We start from the raw sequence: 16,343 nt of genomic DNA on the forward strand, positions 1-16,343 counted from the left end.
TAACTATAAAGCATTTTTAGAGAGTTATAGCCAAAAAATAGCAAAAAAATGGAAAAAAATTATGGTAAATTTTTTTTTGATAGTTAAAAAAGGTGGAGTTGCGTCCCCTACACAGTTTGTGGTTTGAGTTCCTGATTCTCGACCCCATGTCGAATTTATCGATTTTTTTCAGAACTGGGGGAACTTTTCAAAATTTTTGCTGCGTTAGTTTTGAATTATGACATTGGGCTATGTGTGTGTCAAGTTTCATCAGAATCGGTTGAAAGCCGTGGTCAGAGTGAGGGTACGAGAAAACAGACACACAGAAACACGCACAGACAAACTGCCGTTTATATAGAGAGAGATTATTATTATTAGTAGTAGTTTTACTGCAGTTACTAGAAATGTAATACATTGTTTAATGGCGTGTAGATTGGTGAGAAACAATTCGGATTTTCGAGGTGTAAAGAGAGCAGCGTTTAATGATATCAAAAGATGTCATTTGTGCAAGTTTCTCTGTGTGATTGCCAGCTTAATAGGGTTGTCTTTGATTTCGGAAGCCTGGCAGCTTGGGTCGGTGTTGGCACTGGTTTCACTCTACAGTGCGGTCTCGTGATTCCAGAGTCGATACCATTATTTAACACGTGATACCTTGGCAAGAATCTCGTGCTGTAGTATTTGGTCAAGTGAAACATTTAATTAAAACTGAATTGGCAGAAATGACCCGAAGCCCATCGAATGGATTCTAATGATCCCTGCATGATTGATTCGCCATCTTCAATATTGGCTTTTACTGTCTTTAATGGGGCCCACCCTAATGAAGCAACCGGGTTCTTTAATCCTCAGTGCGACTGTCATAACTACGTATCCGACAATGGATTGGTAGTGTCATTAGAGAGTCGGATAAAATGCCTGGTGGTATTTTGTCCAGCAGCTTAAGCTCTGACTCCCGCTGAACACAGTTTTTACTTTACCCAGGGGTTTGTACGTTTGTCTTTACTACTTTTCTATCTCTCTCATTACTCTCTCCCTCTCTCTCTCTCTCTCTCTCTCAATACGACGAGCAGCGTGTCTGCAGACATCAACCAATTATCCAACGATTGTATCGGATTCTATTTAATAGAGATTACACAGAAACGGGTTGCAATATATTGCAAAATGCCCGTTCCTTTTAAAAATAAAGTGTTTTTTACGTCGTAAATTCTGCTTAACAGAGATTTTCATTATATTTCGAAATTCGGCTTAAATAAAAGATACAAAGCGATTTGATCCTCTCCACAGGTTCTAAATAATTTCTTTGTAACTACATATCATAACTCCATACAAATCTCGTCGTTTCTCTAAAAGAGCAGCACAGATCGTTCGCCAATAGTTTGAAATACACAACCATGCGGGAACAAAAACAAAACATATAAAAGAATGAATTACAATGAATTAAATTATAATGAATATGAAACGGTTTTCTCGGTCCTGCTCCGAGGCGAAACCGCGATTACTTTTTACAATTAAACGTTCTTACAGTCTTTTTCCCCACTTTTTTAGCTTGTTCTTTTTCTTAGTCTTTTATTGTATCGTTTTTTTTCCTTTTTTCTTTAAACTTTTTAACAGTCTATTTTCTTCTTTTTTTATATGAATTACAAATTTTACTTACCTGTTTTTACATATTCATAAAGGGTTTCAAATCTTCTAATTCCACGACCGACGGGAGCTCGTCAAACTCGACTTCAACCCCCAGCGGATCTATGAAAAGTCCATACATCTCTCTCAATTTCAAATATCTCTCTTTGTCTATGTCTATTCCTTTAGTGTATTCCGGGTATTTTCCTGGCGGCAGCTTTACTCTTATTGCCGATTTATATTTTACAATAGTTTTCTCTATTTCTTTACTTTTGGAACACGTGACCAAATGCCACTTGTATCCCTTCCTTTTCACCTCTGCTTGCTTCGGCTCCGTCCTGATCTGTTCGGGCGTGTAGAAACATCGCAACCAATTTTATGAACGTTTGCTTTTTCTCCCTGTTGTAATGCTGTTTCTTCCCGTGTGCCTTCTTTCACTACTGCTTCTGTTAGTGCTTCACACCTATTTCTCTTTTCTTCCATCACAATCTACTTTAGCCATTTTTTTACTGTTTCGGGGAGAATTCACTCGTTCCTTTCTCTTCCTAGTGTTTACTACTGTGAAGTGTTCCTCCACTCTATCTGTCTCTTTCGTTGGTACTACCTCTTCGGAATTGCTTTCTCCACTTTTCTTCACCTCTTCGTTTTCCTTCTCAGGACATCTTCCTTTCACGTGCCCCTTTTTGCCGCATAGGAACCATGTGACTAACCCTTAAGGGTTAACCACATTTAGGTGGCAAATTTCTTCACGATGTCTTGCGGCTACAGTATATACCTCACTCAGAGATTTATATATATATTATATATATATATATATATATATATATATATATATATATATAATATATATATATATATATATATGCAAAATAGCTAGTTGTGAAATATCAATATCGTTTTCCTTCTCGGGACATCTTGCTTTCATGTACCCCTTTTTGCCTCATAGGAAGCATGTTGGCGGTGTTCCTTCTACTGTATTCCAAATCTGCCGTCTTTCAATCAATGACGTCTATTGAGGTGGATACAATTTCTGCCGTATTTTGTCAACAACATTTATTTGCAGTGTCATATGAAAATGTCCCTATTAGTTATGACATTTCATATCAGTTACGTTCGTATGAATAAAAGATTATCGTTATTAAACTTTTATTAATGCGACACATACTCTAAGTTCATAACATACGAAGTTTTACTTTCCCTCTCTGTTGCACAGATACACACATTATATATGCATTATATATATATTATATATTCGTTTAAGAAACAGATTGGGTTTATTTACATTCCTGAAGAAAAAAGATACCCTTCCCCCACCCCTAAGCCTAACCCCTAACCCTAACCCTCACTCTAACCCTAACCCTAGCTCTAACCCTAACTCTAAAACAGATTGAAATGCAATAGATCGATACTAGGGTCATAATTATAGGTGGACACTAAATAGGGAACGGTTTTGTTATCCATCTCTGTTTATGAGTGACCCTCAGTTTATGGCCACAGGGTATCATTTTTTCTCATAAATATCAGTGACAAATTCATATGACACCGCCAGAAAATGTTGTTGACAAAATACGGCAGATATTTTATTCACCTCAATAGACGTCATTGATTGGTTGAAAATGCCGAAATGCAAGAAAATAAACAACAAATAGCTTACAAACTACAGAATTTTCTCAAGAAAGCCAAGAGGAAAAGATGTTTTAGGTAACACATTCTACCAGTAGACGAAGTTTAAAAGTGTTTAGTTACAAAGAAATTATTTTTAAAATCTGCCGGTTAAAGTGAAAAGATCCGTGCTACTTCTATCTTGTTCGAGGACGTAGATAACGTTCTGTATACTAACTACCGTCTTCTTTTCTATGTTTTTCATCAGTTCTTCAGGGGGAGTCAGCTTTAGACTATTTCCCTCCTTTTTTTTTCACAAATTTTCTTCCTTCCTTCCTCTTTCTTGTGTCCATTTCTATTTCTTGAAATTCCAGGCTGTTGGCATTTATTCCTTGTGTCGTTGCCGCTGCGTAACTTTGTCTATTCCCCATCTTTCTTCACTCCTGCCGTAGACGGGGATTATACAGGTACAAACGAACCAGTGACTGAAATCCAACAATTTACACAATCCAACGAATCTTGGTTTACCTGCGCAGGGAAACCTACAACAAACATACAATATCAGTGTGTAACGATTCGAACTCACATCGAAGAAATCACTATCAACACTCATTAGTGACAATCGCCAGTTATCTCTCTCTTTATTAGAGGCACAGAGGGGGCATGCACAAACATGCGGTAACAAAAAAAACACATGAAAAAATGAATTACAATGAATTAAATTACAATGAATATGAGACGATTTTCTCGGTCCTGCTCCGAGACGAAACCGTGATTACTTTTTTAAAATTAAACGTTCTTAAAGTCTTTTTTCTGTCCCCCCCCCACTTTTTTTAGCTCGTTCTTTTTCTTAGTCTTTTGTTTGTTTGTTTTTTGTATCGATTTTTTTTTCCTTTTCTTTATACATTTTAACAGGTGCAAACGAACCAGTGACTGAAATTCAATTATTTACACGATCCAACGAATCTTAGTTCACCCGCGCGGGGGAACCTACAACAAAGTGCGTAACAATTTGAACTCACATCAAAGAAATCACTACCAACACCCAATAGTGACAACCAACGGTTTTCTCTTTATTATAGGCACAAGGCCTGAATACAGAGGGGACATACACAAACATGAGGGAACAAAAAAAAACATATAAAAGAATGAATTACAATGAATTAAATTATAATGAATATGAGACGGTCATCTCGGTCCCGCTCTGAGACGAAACCATGATTACTTTTTACAATTAAACGTTCTTACAGACTTTTTTCTTTTTTTCAGCTTGTTCTTTTTCTTAGCCTGTTTTTTTGTTTGTTTGTTTTTGTATCGTTTTGTTTTTTTCTCTTTTCTTTATACATTTTAACAGGTGAAAACGAAACAGTGACTGAAATCCCAAAATTTACACAATCCAACGAATCTTGGTTCACCCGCGCGTGATTTACCTTAACTTTGCAAAGGCATTTGATAAGGTAGCCCAAGAAATGATATGTCATAAGACAGTGACCATTGATGGTAAACTGGAAGAGTGGCTGCATGATTCCCTTAAAGAGAGAAATCAGGCAGTTGCAGCCTATGGTAGCCTTGACTAAACTCAAATTCTAAGTGGCGTCCCTCAGGAAACTGTTCTGGGGTCATTACTGTTCATAATGATTCGCGTAGACATGCCCACGGTCACTCGGACAGCCACTGTTACTAGCTATTCCAATAATACAAAATTATCACTGGCAATAAAATATCAAGAGGATGTCGCAATCTTACAACGGAACCTGAATTCGATATACAGATGGACCGGAATAAACAATATGCAGTAGGACCCAAAGGCACTATAGTACCTGAGTCACAAGCAGTGAAAGACTTGGGGTATCTCTCTTTCTCTCTCTATTTCCCTCTTTCTATTGTAAGCACAATCAAACACACAAACACAAACATCTCACCTCACCACTGTCTGTTTTCTGACATCTAACCATCCACATACACAATCACGCATACACATACATACACACACACATTAATGCAGTTATATACAGTCACACACACAGGCACTCATTCACAAAAGAAATTAACAAAATCCACCATTCATACAACCTGCACCCTTTCACCTTCCTATTCTTTTGCCTCCCTCCTCCAACTTCGTTTGAACCCTTGAACCTTTAGAACCTTCTATATTCTTCTACTTTCAACCACTTTGACGTCACTTCTTATAAAGGAATATTTTAAAGAGACACTCATTACCGCTATGGGCTCCGTGTGAGCAATCATCTGAAAGTTTTTGTGCATTTTGATGTTGACATAAGTTCCTTGCTTTTCCTGATGAGAAAGCGGCATAATGTACTCCTTATTCCTTCGCAATTAGGAATATGCAGCCTTCGAAACATATGTCGAAAATAAAGGAATTTTGTTAATTCGTCGTTCAGCTCCATTCTTTCATATAGTTATATATATATATATATATATATGTATGTATGTATGTATGTATATATTCAATGTGTACAAATACCAAGGAAAAATAAATAAATAGTTACTAGAATAGCAAAAATTCACGTAAGTGTCAAGGATATTACAGCCTACTTATAAAGGTGGCAATTCCAGGGTTAATTGAAATGTTCTTAGTAAAACTTGGATAAATTAAGAAATCGAGTCAAAAGCAGATCTTATTCAAATTACTTTCACTCCCGTCATATGTTTCGATAAATGTTTTGAGATTATTTCGGCGGGAATAAAGGTGATGTAAAACAATGCAATCATCTCGTCAGGGTAAGAAAGGAAGAAAACACATCAATAAGCCATTTCAACCGACTGTGATTACCGCAGCAATTTCATATTTTCGGAAGAATATTTTTTTTAATCTAGCGAAAATTATTTCCACAATAGTGTCTGATGCAAATACGCAGGACCTTCGAATTCAGGACCTCAGAACAACACTAGACGAGAAAAACTATCCACAATTAAAACTGCCAAGAAAACAGACATCGAAATACTAAGGGAGACAAAACGAAATTCCGCACCACATATAAAAAATACTATCCTGTATATAGACACACAACCCTAGAAACAATGAGGTATACAACACCATTATTCAAAACCTCCCAAAGCTCACAAGTGATCTAAAGAGGAACTATATGCAAAAATCCAAATCACTAAAAAGACTAATGACACATGCGAAACTATACTCAGCAACAATGAAACTAATAGTTAAAAAATGCGGACGTCCAAATTGTGGAACATGCTCCAACCTACTGGAAGGTTCCGAATTCCATCTTAAAGAAGGACAGAAATTCACAACTAGGACCAATTTCACTTGTGCAACCGAGTGTAATTTATATGATAAATTGTTCTTGATGTAGAGACAACTATATAAGCCAAACAATGATGTCACTTAGACGGAGAACTACTCTACATAAGAAACAGATAAGTTTCCCGTGTTATAGACAGATACCTCTGAGTGAATACATAGTGAGATGTGCAAGGAATCTGCTACCAAACTTCCCGGTTTTCCTCATCTACCAGTGCCAGAAACAATTTCTATATAAGAAGAATTAAATAAAGAAAATATATTTATTGACAAATGCAAACCACTTTTGAATATGAACGTATAGCCAATTTTCGGTTATGTAAATATTTTAATTCATGAACGCATAACCGACGCTCTGTATATTTTATCTCACTACTTTAACTCATGAGTTTATATAAATTAATCCCAAGTGCAATTACCTCCCCTCTCTCGAATAGTAACAATTACTGTTAACCTCTCCTTAGATTATTTCTACATAGTTATTCATTTATAAATAAACTCTCATACCGACAACATGTACTAAAAATACGAAATTGCAATATTTTCACCGATTTCAAAGTCATGATTAGGTAAACGTGAAAACGGTCGACTATGATAGTATTCTATCCTTTTAAATATATTAAAAATATATAAATCGTGTGGATTTTCCTTCTTTTATTACACATACACTCACACACACACACACACACACACACACACATATATATATATATATATATTTATATATATATGTGCATATATATAAATATTATATATATATATACGCATATGTATATATATATATATGTGTGTATATATATATATATATATATATATTTATATATATATGTGCATATATATAAATATTATATATATATATATATGTGTGTGTATATATATATATAGATATATAATATATAATTTATATATATTTGTATGTATGTATATAAATGTATTTCGTTCCTCTATTCACTTATCTTTGTTTGAAGGAGAGCATGACCTAAAATGTTGTATTAATAATCTATCTCTAAGATGGTGTTTGCTTTTATGTCGTTTAAGTAAAGAAAATACTAGAAATAAATCGTGTTAAAGGACAAAAGGCAACGACCGAAGTAAAACAGTGAAAATATTCAACTTTGCCACCATCTTTATTAAAGACAGCGACTATGATGACACTATATTCAATAGGAATAATTAACTATACTTTTGGCATGATTCACTTTAGATTATTCTTACCACGGGGATTCTTATGGAAATTTAATGATTTGGCAGTTTGTCCTTTGTTGACAGAGTTTTTGGCATCTGTTCAAGATTAGCAGTAAATTCGTTAAAAACAAAAACATGACTGACAAATGATAGAACAATAATTCTTTATGAAATTTTCTCATTTCTCATTGTTGTTGTTTGTTATTTTGTTGCTTTGCCCAAGGTCAGCCTTCACTGAACAGCAGATCTTTATGATCCAGTTGAAACTGTTGCATATTTATTCAATCAAAGAGACAAACTCTGTTGCCTCTAGAGCCTACCAAGCCGGCCCTCGTGGCAGCTGAGGTCGTTGCAAAGCAGTTGTTAATCAAGAGGTGTGAGTGATTAAAGGTTTCCAAGTGTAATGCTCACTGGACAAAATCTGGGGTTTCAAAAGCAAAGGGTAGATCACCTACGGCGTTGGGGGTGTAAGATCCTTGAAAGACAAAGGAACGACACACATCAGTGGGTCCAGGAAACAATAATGATGATGTGTCAAGGAGCATCACAGGATGATATATGGAGAACACTGTCAAGGATTGCCCCATCTAATGAATGACATTCGACGTAAAGGTCTCTAGATCAATGTTTACACGAAAATTATAGCTGGTGAGGGAAATTAGGACACGTTATAATATGCACATACACACCTATGCATATGTGTGTTTGTATGTGTGCAAATATATATATATATATATATATATATATGTACATACAAATATACATACACATATATGTATGTCCTTATATATATCAACCAATTAAAATATTCCCACAAACAACATCCACGTCCAACAACAATGAAAAGGCTAGAGCTGGAAAAACTTCATCTGCAGAACGACATGAAAACCTCCATTGAAAATCAAAGAGCTGCGGAGGAACAGTGGGTAATCAAAAACATCAAACAGAACCCAAAAGTGTTCTATTCCTATGCAAATAAGCATAGAACCACTGTCTCACCCATTGGGCCATTGATTGATGCTAACGGCATTCCCCAACACGATGCTAAAGAAATGGCAGAAATACTGCAGAAACAATACGGTTTTCAAACAGGGAAACAGATCCCTCGCACTCAACTATCGCACAATCTCACTCACCTCCCACATCATCAAAGTGTTTGAAAGAGTGTTAAGATCAAGGATGGCTGACTTCCTGGAGACCCAGAAACTCCTAAATGCAAATCAGCATGGCTTTCGCTGTGGCAGGGACTGTCTAACACAGCTCTTACACCACATTGAAGATGTACTCAAAGCCTTGGGAACAGGTTCGAACTCTGATGTCATATATCTTGACTTCAGTAAAGCGTTCGACAGGGTAGACCATAATATCCTACTCTCAAAATTGGCAAATGTTGGAATCCGTGGAAAAGTTCTACACTGGATCAAGTATTTCCTGGCGAATAGAACACAACATGTTGTAGTTGATGGAGTCCATTCAAGCCCAGCAGAAGTCACCAGCGGTGTTCCCTAGGGGACTGTCTTGGATCCGCTACTCTTCATAATCTACATAAACGACCTTTCCAGTGTCGTACATTACTGCAAAGTGAAAATATTTGCTGATGACACCAAGCTCCAGCAAATCGTCAATGAAGAAGCAGACCGAACTCAACTCCAGTCTAATCTATATGCTGTGAGTCAATGGGCAGACAGAAACAAAATGCAACTGAACGAGGGAAAATTTGAGCTGATGCATTTTGGAAGAAACTCCTCACTAAAACAGCCATACTCTCTTCCTTCAGGGGAACCACTCACAGCCTCTAACAATATCAGAGACCTGGGAGTAATTGTTGATGACGATCTCAGTTGGAGTTCACACATCAACAAGAAGGTCGATATAGCTCGTAGGATGAGTTCCTGGATCTTAAGAACTTTCCGGTCCAGAGAACAAGGTGTCATCATACCACTTTTTTCCTCCTTTGTACGGCCACACCTTGAATACTGCTGCCCACTGTGGTCTCCTCACACAAGACAAAACATCTCCAGAATTGAGTCACCCCTGAGGGCTCTCACTAAACAAATTGAAGGCATGGCTGCTCTCGATTATTGGGATCGCCTTAAAGCCTTGAAACTTTACTCCCTCCAGCGTCGCCGTGAGCGGTACATCGTTTGTACGATGTGGAAAATATACCGCCAACTTTGCCTAAACGACCTAAACATTAGCTTCAAGGTTCATCCAAGACTTGGACCACGGGCTATACGTCCCCTGCCCAATTCAAGATCACAACATACATGTACACTGCAACATAATTTCTTTTCCTCAACAGGCCCTGCCCTATTTAACATTGTCCCGAGAGAGATCAAAGAGGAAAAGGATCCCATCAACTTTAAACAGAGTCTGGATAGATTCCTTCAAAGAATACCAGATAAGCCACCCATAATTGGATACAACTCACCCAACAAGAACTCACTACTTGAACAAAACTGGATACAACTCACCCAACAAGAACTCACTACCTGAACAAAACTTGACTTAAACAGGATTCGAATAATCCTATCAGGTGGTGCTATTAAGTTAGACATAGCCTGAACCAATCTTTGGTCGAAACATATCTAAGTTTATCTAAGTTTATATAGTTAATCAAATATATCCAGTGAGAATAAAGTGAACTGGATTTTAGATAAGTGCTCTTGGTATGAGAAATGTCTATAATATTGAAGAATTTTAAAGATTTAATAAGAGCGATTATATATTATAAAGTAAAAGCAGGAAAATTGCATCAAAAAATCTCAGAAGATATACGTCCATAATATAAATAATATTCTATTAATAAAATAAATATATAAAGTGTGATTATTTAAAAAAAAAGGTTTGGGATATCTTACGATTGTTTCATGAAAGTATTACCCTTCAAGATGAAATCCAAAATTGATAATCATTATTAGGTAATACATCTACTCATCGGAGAAAAGGACGAATTTCCGTGTAGTCAATCGAATGAGAGAGATGCTATTTAAAATCGTTTGATAAAGATGTCGTTTAAAAAGTTGCTGGTATAGATATGTACTGGCACAAACGTGGGTGAAATTTTTTGAAAAAATAATATAAATCCATGGTAGAATCCTTTGTAATAATCTGCAATGACTGTGTGTAGATAGAAGTCCCATGATTCCTTTTCTCTTTAGTATGTAATCCGTTATTGTAAAGGTTTCTTTATTGCCTACAAAGGATCAACATAGAGGGGACACTACAAGGTGGGGACAAAAAAAAAAAGCGAATATAAGGGATGAACAAAATAATGGATGAAAATGAAAAATGAAATGATGTCGTTCGGCCCCACCTCCGAGCGATTTACTTCAAAAACACGGTTGATCTCCATTCTTCTGAACAATGTCTATATTATAATCATCGCGAAGACCACGATAGTCTATCCACTTTGGTAATTGGCTGATGTCAATTTTCTTGACCCAGTATTTATAGACCTTATCTTAGACTTTTATTCTTGAAAATTATTCCAAGTTTGCCACCACACAATGGAATCACCATGGTAATCCGGAAAATGATGTTTTATTTACTTTTATTATATTGTCCCATGTGTCTATCTCGTCGTAAATTTCTATAATTGTTCTGTCATATATTGCAACCTTTTTTCTCACAGGACGGCGGTGGGGCAGCTTTGGGGCTCCTGTGTACTTGTGCTTGTCTTTGTGTCGGTGGGGTGTGGAGAGGTTTGGTGTCTATAGGGGAGGATGGGGCAGAGTGGGTGGGGGTTGGAGTCAGGTGAGTGTGGGATGGGGGTCAGCATTCACAGGGTTTGCCTATTTTCTCATCTTTTTCTACCAGACTTTTCTCATTCATTCACTTCGTTGTTCACCTCTTCTGCTTCCTCGGCACATGTATTGTCCTTCGGCGGCGCTGAAGGTGCGGTTTCCTCCCTGCTTACGGGCTTTTTCTTTGGTCCATACAGGCGGCGATACCGTTGTGTGGTGTCAAACGTGGAACAATTGTCAAGAATAAAAGACTATGATAACGTCTATGAATACTGGGTCAAGAAAATTGACACCAGCCAATTACCAAAGTGGACAGACTCTCGTGATCTTCGCGATGATTATAATTTAGACATTCTTCATAAGGATGAAGATTAGCTGTTTTAAAGTCGCATTAACTCTTCAATAAAGTCGCTCGGAGGTGGGGCCGAACGGCTTCATTTCATTTTTCATTTTCATTCATTATTTTATTCATCCCTTACATTCGTTTTTGTTGCCACCTTGTAGTGTCCCCTCTCTGTTGACCCCTTGTGGACAATACAGAAACCTTTACAATACGGATTACATACTAAAAAGAAAAGGAATCATGGGACTTCTAGCTACACACAGCCATTGCTGATTATTACAAAGGATTTTACCATGGATTTATATAATTTTTCAAAATTTTTAGCCAAAGTTTATACTAATACACATATTTTCTATATAGATATATATAAATTTATATATATCTATATATATGCATATATGTACATAGAAGAAAGATAGATAAATAGAGAGAGAAATTAGATAGACACACGTAGATGTATTTAGGCAGGAAGAGAAGAAGTGGTGTTTATATCTACCATGTAAACCCTGTGTAGTCTCAATATTTTCACTTCCTCATTCGATCACGATGAATAAAGTATGTACTATGATGGATATAGAAAACATAACAATATTTTGAAGTGTGTGCTGCAGTATGGCCGCAATCCAGTGAATGAAAACTGTAAGAGAACAGAAAAATTAAAATGTAAATTGCCTCAGTGAAATTCTGAGAAGAGAAATAAAATAGGAAAAAATTAATGAAAGAGTGCTAGGATTTTATATTGAGGGAGAAGAAGAAGAAGAAGAAGAAGATGAAGGAGGAGGAGGAGGAGGAGGAGGAGGAGGAGAAGAAGATAGTGAGATATTATTTGTGGTTAACATTGAATTGTTTTGACAGTTTAAAAGAGCAATTAATGGAGGGAGGAGGGATGATGGGAGTAGTGTGAGATATCAGTTGTGATTGTAGATATGTTGCAGCAGAAGGAATGACTACGACAGATACAAGACAACAACAACAACAACAACAACAACCAGAACAGCATCAAGAGCAGTAAAAATAGCAAGAACGATAACAGCAACAACAATAATGATGAGGACAACAAGCACAAGAAAAATCTTTTATGATACTTACAACACCAAATGCAAGTTTGTGTGTGTGTGTGTGTGTGTGCGTGTGCGTAACCGAACATCTTTGTCAAGGGCACAAGATTGGATGTGGTTGACTTTTGCGTCGACCTTGGCAGCACTATCTCTAGAGATGGATCTCTTGAATTTGAAATAAATGTGAAGGGTGGGGAAAAAATAGCAAAGCTGTTAGAAAACACGACACCTGAGTTTGGTTTGATAGATGCATCACCATTAAAAGCAGGCTGAGTGTCTCTGAATCGTGTGTCTTCTCCACCCATTTAAACTACTCTGTGACTTTGATTATCGTCACATTAAAACCTTGGAACGATTCGATGAAACTTGCTTCAGGAGGAACTAAAGCATCAAATGACAGTCTTTAACGCCAGACACGGTTGTTATTCATCCAACCAACTCATCCAATATTGAAAAACTCCTCATACACAACCAAATGCGTGGGGTTAGGCCCCTTAATAGGGTGGAGGATGACTGGTTACCAAAGCCTTCTACAACCACATGCAGCTGCCTCCCATTTCTCAAGGAGATCACAACCAGGATCCTTTCCAGATCCTCCGGAATCTTTAGGTTGTCCCCAAAAAGATCACACCTGCACCATCTGCCGGACATTCAATAGCGTATCCCTACTCTCTAGGTTTGCCCCCAGAGGTGTTGGTCCGATGGGATCCTTTAACTTTTTTTTGAATCGTTCTTCCACCCAGATGCGTAGGGTACAAAGGAGCCGCAGAGTGTTGCAGTGCAAGGGACTCGGTTTTGAATAAGACTTCTATGTCCACACGGCTTCCCTCTAGACACTCACTGGATGTGTTTCCATATTTTTAAGAGCCCTTTTCACATGAGTATCAGTTGCGTCCTCTATGCGGCCGTTCCTCACCGAGATACATCAGGAACGCATTTGTTTGTTTTAAACAGAAGTGACGGAGCGAATCCGATTAACGCTTTCCCCTCAATAACAAACTTCGTCGCTCAACTTCCGCTGCTTGTCTTCTAAGGAGAGTTTAATTGGTTCCTGTTAACTTGGATCAGTCATAGAAGTAGGATTGCTGTCGTTGTTGCTGTTGTTGTTGTTGTGGTTGTTGTTGTTGCTGTTGTTGTTGTTGTTAAGCAACAAGACGGGTAAGGGTGATTAGGTGATGGCCTAGGGCTTAGGGGCGGGAGACCTCAGACCTTGGTAAAAAACTTTGTTCGTCTTGTTGACGCCCGACACCACTGGGAGATGGCCCTCGAAGTCGCTGGAAATGGAGATCTCCAGGTCCAAATTCTTGAACGGCTAATGTTGCTGCTGCTGCTGCTGCTGCTGCTGAACGTGTTATTGTTGTCGTAGTTGCTGTTGGCATAATTGTTGTTGCTGCTGTTGTTATTGTTGCTGCTACCGTGGTCTTCACTCTTTGTTTAACATCCTGTTGTTATGGGTGGTAGTGGTAGTAGTGGTGGTAGTGCTGATAGAGATATGGCAGCAAGCTTTTTGTTGCTGTTGCCACCGCTGCAGCCATACACTTCTGCCATCTTGTAAATATTCCAAGGTTGGGTGTGCAGATGAAGGGGAGAGAAATCTTCGACTGCGAGAGGTCTGGTGGGAGGAAAGCGGATAGTGTCGTGTATGAGGCTGAGCTGTAATAGCCTAAGCATCAATGATACATCTGCAAACAACAGAAGCAAGGACAACAGCGGTAGCGGCGACCGCGGCGACAATAGCAGCACATAAGACAATCCCAAATGTTACGGTGGCGGCATCAACACCAGCTTTGCCACCGGAAATATCTGTTATGGCAGCAGCAAAGGAACCACCAGAATCACGTCCAGAAATACCAGCACCGCTAGCGACTCCAGCAAGAACATCAACGACATCAGATCCGAAGTTAACAAAAGAAAAATCGACGGTGACAGCACATCCAATAAACACAGGAAATTTTGTCGGTGCAGCCGCGCCCCTGTTTAGGCGACATCTGAACAACCGCTTTTAGGATAACAGAACGGCGCAACATCACGTCTCTGGCTAGCCACGTATGGCGCTTAAAATAGAAGGAACCCATACATCATTAAATGGAAGCCCTCTGAACGAGAGGGGACTTTTATAAACGGGAGCAAAAGATGTAAGCTTTGCTTAGCAGAGAGGGCAAGAACCGTTAAAATACTCGCTCGACCCGGAGATTCTCATAAACTCAAAGGACGAAGTATTCTGTCAATGCCCGCATCTGCAAAGTTTCCTCCTTCAGATTTCAAATTCCTCATTCGTTGAATAGTACCCACCATGGCTCCTTCGATGTAAGCAGGATAACCCTGTTTCACCTGCAGTACGGACAATTATAATTTTTTTGTTGTTGTTTACAAAACAAACAGACCAACACGTATTTCTTCCTCTAGTTGTAGAGAGGTTGTGCGTCTTCATTTGAATCAGACGAGTTAATTATATTGCTAAGCGCTTTATAGATACGAAACCAATGGTCACTCTATGACCGGGCATAACTTTTAACTGCCTAAATATACATATGCGCGCGCGCGTGTGTTCTATTGAAATAATACATTCACAGACACACACACACACAAACACCCACACATACATCAATTGTTTAATTTGTGTTCTAAGAATTCTGGCCAGCAATCAAGTGTTGTAAAAAGGTATTTTTATATTTTAGATGAGTCATATTAACGGTTATATGTACAAAAGCATTCTCTATGATTCCCATTTCTGTTGCTGATAGACGTTGTGATATTTCCAGAAATTTCCGTCTTACCTTTTTCTTCGGGTTTAAATTCTTCAGTTGACTGTTCTTCTTATGCTTAAGTTTCACCTCCACGTGAAACACGACACCTATCGTCATCTTACTGTTCGGGATATAAATTGTTTTATTACTTGCTGTGATTGCTGTCAACTTGTCAACGCAAGAACATTTCTATGTGTTTGTTTGTTTGTATGAGTGTGTGTGTGTGTATGTGTGTGTGTATGTGTGTGTGTGTGTGTGTGTGTGTGTGTGTGGCAGTTGAATTTAGTCGGTTTTAAGTTTATCATTTCCTTGCCTTTTATTATTATAATGGTTAAAGTGGGGAGCTCGTAAAATCATCAGTTCGCTAGAAGAAATGTCTAGCGACGAGCTGGCATAAGGCGGCGAGCTGGGATAAGGCGGCGAGCTGGCAGAATCGTTAGCACGCCGGGCGAAATTCTTAGCAGTATTTCGTCTGCCGCTACGTTCTGAGTTCAAATTCCGCCGAGGTCGACTTTGCCTTTCATCCTTTCGGGGTCGATTAAATAAGTACCAGTTACGCACTGGAGTCGATATAATCGACTTAATCCCTTTGTATGTCCTTGTTTTTCTCCTCTGTGTTTAGCCCCTTCTGGGTAGTAAAGAAATAGGTATTTCGCCTGCCGCTACGTTCTGAGTTCAAATTCCGCCGAGGTCGACTTTGCCTTTCATCCTTTCGGGGTCGATTAAATACGTACCAGTTACGCACTGGAGTCGATATAATCGACTTAATCCCTTTGTATGTCCTTG

The sequence above is a fragment of the Octopus sinensis genome, linkage group LG7, assembly GCF_006345805.1.
Source record: "Octopus sinensis linkage group LG7, ASM634580v1, whole genome shotgun sequence".
Taxonomy (NCBI): domain Eukaryota; kingdom Metazoa; phylum Mollusca; class Cephalopoda; order Octopoda; family Octopodidae; genus Octopus; species Octopus sinensis.